The sequence below is a fragment of the Condylura cristata genome, unplaced genomic scaffold (genome assembly GCF_000260355.1).
Source record: "Condylura cristata isolate star-nosed mole 26May11 unplaced genomic scaffold, ConCri1.0 scaffold00020, whole genome shotgun sequence".
NCBI classification, from domain to species: Eukaryota; Metazoa; Chordata; class Mammalia; order Eulipotyphla; family Talpidae; genus Condylura; species Condylura cristata.
The window spans coordinates 18634021-18644943 of NW_004567121.1; positions in this window are offsets into that span (position 1 = coordinate 18634021).

A 10923-nucleotide genomic window follows, 5' to 3' on the forward strand; every position below is an offset into this window, starting at 1 on the left:
GTATTTTTTAGAGTCTAAGAGTACCCTAAAAGTGCATGTCAGGAAAGTGTTCCTTTCTACAAGGCCTCAGTTATAATGGGAAAAGGGGGTGAGATATAAAGTGCAGGACTGATTTTTTTTTTTCATTTTTAGCTGAAGATCTGAATTGAAAATTGCCTTAAACTGCTGAGAGTAACATTAAACATATATGTCTCTTAGACAACAAGTAGAAATTCATTTTCTTTCATTTAACAAGTATTATTGGCAAAGTTTTTAGAATCCATTAGGATTCCATTCAGACTTTTCCAGTTAACCTTTGCCTTTTAGGAGATATTGAAAAAAAAATATCCTCATCAAGGTCAAATGGAAAGGATGAGGTTTTCAATTTGCCTTTAAAATATATCACTGCCCTAGCAGGATCCCATCTATCAGCTGATTTTTTTCTAGAAGTACTTTGGCATATTGGGAGGGAAGGAGTAGAATCCCCACCCAGGTCTGCCCCAAATCCCTGATCATTCCACCACTGCATGGATTCTCTCCTAGTTGTAGTTTAGCTTATTGTCATTGAATCAATCCTCATCCATGCTGGTTGTCTTGTCCTAGCATTATCCTTCTAAGATCTTACTAACGCGAAGCCAGCTAGCCAGCTCATCAGTAAATGAGAAGAAAAGGTGCCGCTAAAGTGAGGGGTGGGTACAGTAGAGGATGGGAATGTTTATCCAAGATATTAGAACCTGTGTAATCGAATGCTTCATTAGAGACTGGGCTGTTTGAGACACTTACTATTAGAAGCACGGGAGACACTTAATTTTATTGCTATTTCATCAAAACGTTTGTGGCATTCAAGCTAAGTAGACATTGTGTAAAAGTTGAGCATATTTCATTAACTGCCACTATCGATACAATTTTTATCTAAAACTAGAAACAAGATTTGGCTGCCGACAGTACTACTGTAGACAATTTGATACTCAACCCTCATGGAGACATAGCAAGTTACAGTAAATGTATGCACGAGCATAAAACACTCCAGGTTCTCAGGGATTCTGTATTTTACAGAGATTTGCCCCTTTTTTTTTTTTTTAAGTTAGCATCTTGCCTGTCACAATAAATTGGGGAAGCTGCCAACAACTGGATTCATTTTGTTGAGAAATTAGCCCTCAAAGCAGCTGTGGGCAGCAGGGTTATACCCATGACTGCCTTTTCTGTGCTCCCTTTTCCTGCTGCTGAACCCCTGTGCACACCTTTCAGAAACGTGCAGGTGTCCAAAGAAAGACAAAAGGAAATGAATTTTCCTCCCATTCCAAGTGTACAGAATCTGCCTATCTCCTTACAAATTGGATTGTTTCCAATAATTTTTAAACACCAAGGAGCGCTTGCATTACAATACTTACTCTGAGTAAAGATTGTGTCTTTACAAAACAATCAGGAAAATGTTTTCTAAGCATTGAGAAGCCACTGTGCCCTCCCCACCCACTGATACAGCAGGCTAGGAGAATGCCGAACAGTTAAATCTTCCACGTCAAGGTTACATCACCACTCAACTACTCAAATCATCCCGCGTCAGTTACATCACCACTTAATTACTGCCTGGGAGCAAAAACTTAATAAAGTTCAAAGGCCAATCATAGTCTTGTCCCCAGTCACCCCCTCAGCTCACTTCCATGACGGAGGTGGTCTGTGAACATCAGCACCCGAAACTTGTCTTTGTGACTTGATGGCAACATCGTTAGCAGTGATCGTTTTACCAGGCTGTTTGGTTTGACTCAAACCTTTCTCAACAGTCATGCAACTCAGTCACATGCCTGGTGCCTGCATGCAGAGTAAATCCATCTTCTCAAACTGGTTGCCATGGATCAATTTTTAAAAACACTGAGAAACAGCACAGCTGGTAGATGGGACCTAGCAATAGAAGTGTAAGCCTGGATCCTTTCCTTTCAGCTAGTCCTCTGATAAGCCAACCCCAGAAGTCACTGCAGTTGAATGAAAATAAATGGCTTTGTCTCTGCTTAGAATTACTTTATACCTCTTCAGGCTTGGATCTTCCACTAACTAAAACCAGACTCATGGATAGTATTATTAGGACTTTACCCCAAAAGTTGATTTGTTTTCTGAAGAAACCAGAATTGGTCTGGGTCCCTTTAAAGAAATAGAGAAGGTACTTAACATTTGAAATCAATGAAGAAGACTCAACACAGGCTTCTAGATTATAGAAGAGAGCAGGGCTTCTGATGGGATTTTTTTCTCTTCCTCACATTTATAATCTGTCATGGCTCCAATGCAATATCCCCCACACTCATTCAGTGGGGGAATACTAAATAACTCCAGACTCCATGCCTTTTACTTCCTAATTCTCCCAGTAGAAACTACCATCCTAGAATTTGTAATATAAAAGAGGAGATGCAGCATTGGTTGAACCAGAAACTTTATCAAAATAGAGCACAGATTATTCTGATTCTCTCTATCATAACATTGTCCTCACCAGATTTTGTTAAAAGCGATTGCTATCTAGGAAAAAGACTTGAGGGTCTATTTTGAACTTGTAATCAAAAGTCAGAAATTGCTTTGATGCTAGCTACTTAAATGTCATTTTGTCTTCCTGCCCGGTCCTTGCAAATCAATAAGGATTGAGAGATGCAGAAAATGTTTGCATAGTGCAGTGCTGATCGATTAGAATTCAGATCTGGATACCAGAGGTAGATAAATATCAACTGGAAAATTACCCAAGGAAAAACAACCAGAAAGAAGTAAGACCAAAGAAGAACAGGAAATTAGTCAATTTAGCAAGGTTATCTTCCAGAATCTTGACTCACTATTCCATTAAAACTTTTTAAAAGTATCCATATAGTCAGGGCAAAGGAACAATTTTGAAATCACATGTCAGTGTCTATTGTATTTTTTCATACAATCCCATAACCCTCAAGCATTTATTTTGTACAATATGTCCCCCAAACGGAATGATGAATTTAAGACAACTTAATTTCAAGTAATGAAGATTAGTCCTGAATTTAGAAAGAATTCCTGAATTCATGCCACCCTAATTAAATGATACTTCCATTTTGGTCTAGAAACATTTTACCACTTTGAGACTGCTTAATGGGGCCATTCTGAAGCCTATCAGAGCACTTTCCTTTCATGGAAATAGAAACACCAATTTTCTTAACTTCACATTCTTTCACCAAGGAGAGAAATTAATTCAGAGTCAACTAACCACCCGGAGTCTACAATGAGCCAACGCTGTGTGAAGTTGACATAGTCTTTCACATTTAACATTTCAAATTGGGAAAATCTGACTGCAAAGATCATTTGCTTCCCCACAGCTGAGTTTCTTTTAACATGTTGATACTCCTCCACACTGGATTTTCTTAACTCTGCCTGTTGTTCTTTTGACTTTGAGGCATCTGGCTATTCAGTGAGTTGTAACTGTCAGCCACTCACGGTCAGTCAAAGGAGAAGGCCTCAATATACAATGTTCTCTTCATTTTCACATCGCACAGTAACCAAAGAGGTGACCCAAGGTCTTTGCTCTTTTACAAACTGGTATTTAATTGTTTAAGAGCATTACAACTCATCGGCTCAGTCTAGACTTGAATGTTGTCATTAAATAGAGAGACTTCACCAATAACTGAATTTTCCAAAATATATCAAAACCACATCAACCATGATTTCCCATTTTCATCCATTGGGGATGGGTTGAAGGTTTTTTAAGCTTTGAATCCACTGTTACTAACAACAACTGGTTATTTAAGTAGCAAGCCAATAAATCCATGTGAAGGCAGAAAGGAGTTTAAAGATTTATTTCAAAATAATTCTTTGTGCACTGGGGGAAAATTCTCCCTTCCCTAAGGGAAGTGAAACATTTCTGCCTTTGGAGGATGCCTAACAATAGAAACTTAATGAGACTGGAATGGACTCCACTCTCCTAAGCCTAGATCCACTATTCTTCTAAATGCAAACTTTTAGCACGTGCAGCTTCTCATAACAACTGCTTTACTTTTCTTTTTTATTTTATTTAATGGTAACCTTTTAGAAGGAAGCAACTGACAGCAGTTATTTCGTACTAAAATACATGAGTTATAAACAGGATGTGCATTGACTAGGCATTAAAAGGTACAAACATTCAAAAAGAAGTTAAAAAAAAGAATTGCATTGATTTACAGATTCCACTGTCCTTTTAATGTTTTCCTTGTTATGGAGAAAGTGAATACTCTAAAAAGATTTCACTAAAAGACTTAGCTCCCACCCCTGGCAATGATCTGATTTGCCACAGCCCCTGATGCCTCATTAGCAATCTGAAATTTCACGTGGTTGGAGAGAACAGAGCAAGATGATGAAGACATGGCCGTGGGGGAAAGAAAGAAAAAGTAACCATGGTGAATTCTGTTTAAATAAACAAATAATGTTGTAGTAGAGTAAATGGAGGCTTTCTCTTCAAGGAATCCCAGCTAGAATGTAATCAGAAATGGCAAAAGCATTTCCACATCCTGGCATGAACATAGTCTAGCTTTATGAGCACTGAGGCACAAAGCCAAATTTGACAGGGACAAAGGTAAAGGAAAACCCCTGACATTGCAACAGGCAAAGTGATCTTGTCTCACTGTGGAGACAAAATTAATATAGATTAAATATTTTTGTTAAAACTATAGCAATTTCGAGGACTTCCACTTAGAGATAAAATTCTTTTTCTCATTACAAATCTTTATATAAAGCTGCTGCTTGGTTGCAGTAGGCATCATATTTTTGTATTTTAGTCTCTTGTGTTGTATTTCATCCCATTTCACATTTGACTAGGGGATCCTAAATTGGAAAGGTAGGTTTTCTGTCTCCTTTAAAACAAATCCGAGACACAAGCATTTTCTGGAGATGAGTGCCTTATGCCACCCAGTTTCTGTCAGCCTGCTGAAGGTGTCTGCTGTAAGGCAGAAAACCTGTGGCTCGAGCAAGCCTCCCTCCCACAGTCAGCTGCCCCTTCACACCCACTTTCTCTTCTTCCTCAACCCCTGGTGTCAGCCAGCCTCTTGAGTTGATCCAGGTCACCCATGAGTGTACTGCAGGCCCTACTTACAGAGGAAGCCAGTTGTTTCACTTAATTATTCCTCAGCGCTATTTCACGGGCTACCCTGAAGTGAGCTCCTTTGGTGTTCTCTTCGCTTTTTATATAGCCCCTTGCATTTGACATAGTTTGAAAGGGGACTTAATAGTAAAAGTCAATGTTACCATTGCTTGCATCCAGGAAAAAACTATGAACAAACCACGGCCATCTTCAGTCCTGAAGTGGCCATGTAGGAGAATGGACTGCACACACAATGCCATGGTAATGCCACATTCTCAAAGGAATATCACAGGCTAGAGCTCAAGTTTGTCCTATTTTCCTTTCTGGGTTGAAGTATGTGGTACTTACACTTCTGCAGGTCTACTTCTCTCTCACCAAACTAGCACCAGTGATCCCTGACCTACATTATAAAAATGAGGGGGAATTCATATTCTACATGAAAAAGCTTTATCTTGGGAGCTACAATTAAGGTGACCTGGGTAACTGCAGTGTGCTCTAGAATACAGACATTCTTAAAGATTAATTCCCCAACAAAGCAAGATCAGCAATTCTGAAACTTGTTGGCTATGCAAATTATCTGGTCTCACCTGAGACATCATCTCAGATGTATAGATTGGAAATTCTGGGAGGAGGTCCAACAATGTAGATTTTTAAAAACACTTGGGGAGATTCTGATGCTTGGTCGAGTCTAAGGGCCAAGAACTAAACAGCACTCTCTACATGGGCAAGAAAAATTAACATCACCCACTGTATAAAATGAAGGAAAAGTAATCTTTACTGGAATTCTTTACCGATAGAATTAGCTTCATGGAGGTTGTCCAGAGTGAGCTAATCAGCTTTTCTAGTTCTGTTAAAAAACCAACAGCTAATCTGCTTTGCCTGTGTCCCCAGGCCTAGGAAATGGCCTTGACAACTGTCCTTTCACTCACTAGCTGTGGGCCATTTACCCTAGTGCTAAAAGGTACTGAACTATCATTCCTGACAGAGGCTGAAGGTTTGAGGAATGGGTGCGGCCTGAGCAAGTAAAAAGATTAGCAATTAGTAGTGCAGTTGCTTTCCGGAAGAAGGGTTCAAAAGCTCACAATTATATAAGACCTGGAAACGCAGAAAACCATAACCTTCATCCCAAGGCCCTTGAGAGCAACTCCCAGATTCTTTAGGTTTAGCTGATGCAGAACATCTGGGAAGAGTCAGCAAATGACTTAGTTTATAAAAATGTCTTAGAAAATGGAACTTTAACAATAAGATGGTGGGCTATGTGTGAGCACAAATCTAACCTGAAAATAACACATGCACAGATACTTAAAATACCCATAGATATTGTGTCCCTTCCTTTTGAACCAGAAAAGTAATCCCAAATACATCCAAGGAGGCCTAAAATGAAAGTTCAACAGTGATATTTTTGATAAAAAAAATTGGCTATCCCTCAAAGTCTCCCATAGAAGGAAGCAACTTGTCAGATATTTTTGAATGACTGCCTTTTCCTGAATTGCTAGAAAAGAATAGCTTGTGTATCATCATGCGATCTACATGCTTCTCTAAAGCTGTGTTGGTCTCCTGTTGCTGATCAAAGTGTGAGCACTTGGGTGTCTTTTTTCTTTCTCCGAGAGCATGTTCTCACTGGCTCTTTCCCACTGCCTTCTCTCTCTCACCCGGCCCCTCATGCACAGTTCTGGCCCCCAGCATCCTGTACATCTCCATTTGCATGTTCTATCTTTTGCTCACTCAGAGGATATTTCTTAGAATAATCACCATTGTCGAGGTGCTTGCTTGGGGACAGGAAGCACACCTTTGCAGAGGGAGAGTCTGGATTAGATGGACTGGGATTTAGTAAGAGCTACAATCTTCACCTCCTTCTAGCCCTTTGTAGTCTACAATGTTGGATTTTTCTTCCTACTACTCCTAGACCTCAGGTGAGATTCGAATGAAGGTTAGCCTTTGCCCACCAAGCAAAGCTATTGAGTCAAGTCTTGAAACAAAGATAGATTAAAATGTTTTTCTCAGACCACTTAAGGAAAAGAGTTCCAGTTTCTGAAGACCCTTACTGTTGTGGCACATTGACATTAGCAAGCCACAGACAATTATTTTTAATCTTTTCACATTTTGCCTTTCAGTGCCATTCATGGTTATTTTTGTATGTCAGTGGTGCAATTCAACACTATTCTAATAAGCCATAATAATAGTCGTCGGCACAAATGTTACTGTGATGGGGACTTCCTGGGTTCCTTTATCAATTTTTGTAGACAGTGGGGAGCTAACACTCAGGAGAGAGTTGTAGCTTCCTAGAGGAGGGCAAGGAAGGGAAGGCATATTTCTACATACTGTATAATGCATGATCCGCTCTGTGGCCCTGGGGAACTTCTAAGAGGGCAGGAGAGCACGGAGAATTCAGGTGGGGAACAAATTTAGAACTTCTTTACCTTTCATCACGACTGATGGCAACTTGTTGTCACTCAATGAGCTTGATGCGGATGCCTTTACTAGGAAAGGGAATGCACTCTGAGCCAGCCTAACATCCAGCCCAAGAAGAAAAGGGTGGCAGATCATTGCGCCAGATCCCCCCTCATTAAGAAGTGATGGGGAGTCCCTGCACAGGGTGATAAAGGAAAGAATCCCCTGTTCACATCCGCATGTGTAGTCTGTAGGACCCATCACAAACAGCCTTTGAAGACGGAGGGGAAGAGGGCACCACAGACGCAAATATGGGAAGGAGAGGTTCTCTCTTGAGAGGTGAAGTAAGCTGTCCTGATGTCTCACTCGATTCTGCAGATGTCATGTCTGAAGTTATTTCTTAAATAACTTGTTCCCTGCACTTTGAAATTCCAGAGTGGTGGTATGTCAGTCATGCATTTGCATACTTACAAGTTTTTTGGTCTTTATTCTTTCATGTCAATGAATGTAATCTTGAAGACTTGCCGATACACACGTGAACACACACACACACACAGAGAGCCACACATACATATTAAGGTATATACATCATGTTATTCATTTTGTGGAAAACACAATGTATAAAAGTCAAAAAGATACCAGTGAATTCTTTCAGTGTATCTCAGTGATATTTTGTCAGGAATAAAGGTATTCATACCCTCTTTGCCGACCATATTGTTAAAATTATGAACTTAGGCAACACTGTTAGAAATGCCTGTGTAAAATATCTTCTCTAGTTATTGATGTATCAATACACTTGGAATTTAACTTTCAAACAGAATATGTGCTAAACCTAAATATTTTTGTATCTGTGGTGTTTTCCTATTAACCTATAGAAGTGAACAAGTGACCATTTGTCTGCTATCATCAACAAAAGGAAATGGCCTAAATGAAATGTTACTAGTAAAGGATGTTATTTATATCTTCTGCCAAAGACTAATGTTTAATGATCTGTAAAATGTGGCTTAACTTCTTTCCTTATGAATGTGATGATAAGAAATGCTCCCTCACATATCTTTTAAAAGTCACTATTTTGTATTTCTAAGGACCAAGGGAAACATTTTTTAAGTCAGTATAATCCACAGACGCCTTGGAAATGAGAGGTACAAAGACTTGGCTCAACAGGCTAATGCTAGATTAGAATTCCAACATTTGATGGTAAATTTATTAATCGTTCGTACAATTCTTAGATTGCACTAAATTATATTTGCAAATTTCAGTGGAAATTAATATTAATTGCAAATCAGTAATATCACAAAGCCTATCAAATATGGAGGGCATTAAAGTGTTCCCTTTCAAGTCACTTGAATGGATGGAAAATACCAACTAATTTTCCCATCTGGCCATTGCATGTAAGTTAACTCAGAGGCCTAATAATGTTGTAGAGAAAGTTGCAGAACATGTGCACGGAGGATATTTAATCTGTGCAATTAGTAAGGACTAGCCATTTAAAAATATATTCAAATGTTTTGTAAATAAAATTTTTGATTCCTATAGTTTTGTTCAAACTGCTATCTTTTAAAATAATTAGATTTTATTTGTATTTTAAAGATAATTTGTCATAAGTTAGCTGTTGCTCAATGGACTCTGTGATTCAACGTACACTCAGCCATATTCCTGTGGGGAAATAACTATCCTATTGACTTTCTTAGCATAAGCCAGAGATTCAGTTTCTTTAAGGACTCTAAAGATGAGACAAACACCAAAACTAAATGCAAGTGGAGAAATTAGAAACTTATTGTATAAAATGTATTTTTAAAACCTTACGATGTATGTGATTTACACTGCCTGTTTATCTAGTCTCTTTGTGAAATAACCACAAGCATAATATTTGTTAAGACTATGAAACACCAAATATTTGTGATGTTTGTATAACACCATTGTTATAATATGTGATTTCAAATGGTAAACATCTTTGTTGTAATCACATGAGCCCACAGAAGAATAAACCCCTGCTGTTATGTACAACCAGCTCTCAGAATTCAGATTACTTTCAGCTGCTGTATCACCAATAAATGAGAATTAATTGCGAAAAACAATTTTTAAAGAATTGAGTTTATGATCACTGTGTTTTTTTCCTAATGAATGATTTCAGTTTTCTTTTTACCAGAAATGCTTTCTCTCATTTAGTAAGTACAACTACTGATTTCAAACACACTATCATTTCAGTGATTTCTATATTCTTGATCTAACCACCAAAAACTGGAAGCTTGTTGCAAGGTGTGTCCTTACAAATGTACAATAAATGACTTTTCCTGCATGCTGCCTGAAACATGTTGTAATTTGAAATGTCTTATCAAAAAAGTATATATTTCATAACCCAAAACTGAACTGGCAATATTTCTCATGAGTATAACCAATAATATGTTACTATCAAGATCAGAAGCATCATCTGTCATACATGTATGTTTCATGTGATGTTTTACCTTGTTAAACTGTAATGCGTGAAATAGTTATTGCCTGAACTAGTCAATTCTGTACAAATCATTGTCTTAACTGTTTTCCTAATCTTACCATATTTCCTAACACTTAAATATAAATGTTTATAAATTAACCATTCATTTTTTATCGACTTCTCTCTCTGTATCTTCAATGTGATTCTGTTAACTTACACTAAAAACCATTCTTCTGTGACTTCCGTGGAATTAAGAAATTCTTTTGTTTATCCTATGAAGAGTTTTGGGTTGAAATATAATACATATGGCCCAAGAAAATGCAGCTATCACTCACAAGACTATAATTCTAATGTCAAATTTAAAAATAAATTAAAGCCCCACGAAAGAGATGGTACCCTAGCACCAAAATACTCAAAAGGTTCCCTTTTGAAACTTGCACATTGCATCTACTTTCAAAAAACATTACCTTCAGAGTTCTTTGCTATACATAAAATGAAGCATCAGATCATAGTTCCTAAAATGGTGCCCCTGTAGATTATCAAATAATTCTATAAAGGAAGATAAAAAGGCTGCTGAAAAGATAAATATTTATCCACAGGATACTCCGGAAGGAAACATACCCAGGAAACATACCCAGAAGTTTATCTTCTCAGAGATAAACTTCCTTACCTGTACCATGTCTATTTGCTACTTTTCTAAAGTGTGTGCAAGTGCCTTCACTCTCTTCACACCCAGATCAGTGTCCCCACCACATTCTCATTTTTCCTATTCAAAGGGATGCCCAAACGGGCTTACAAGGTGAGTTGGAGCCATAAAAGAGATAAGTGAGTCTCGGATCCACCCAAGCTAAGGGCAGATGCCATAAGAGACATATCAGTGAGAGTGAATTCATGCAAGCTAAAGGCGGGTGTTAGCAGGATTGAAGAATGAAACCCAAGTCTCCAAGAAACCTGAGCAACTTGAAAGAAACAAAAGAAACTATGGTTCCTGCCATTATGTCACTGATCAGGGTAATGAGGTTAGCAAGTGGTCTATGCCTTGATCTTGGGTCACAAGTTATCTTTTGCA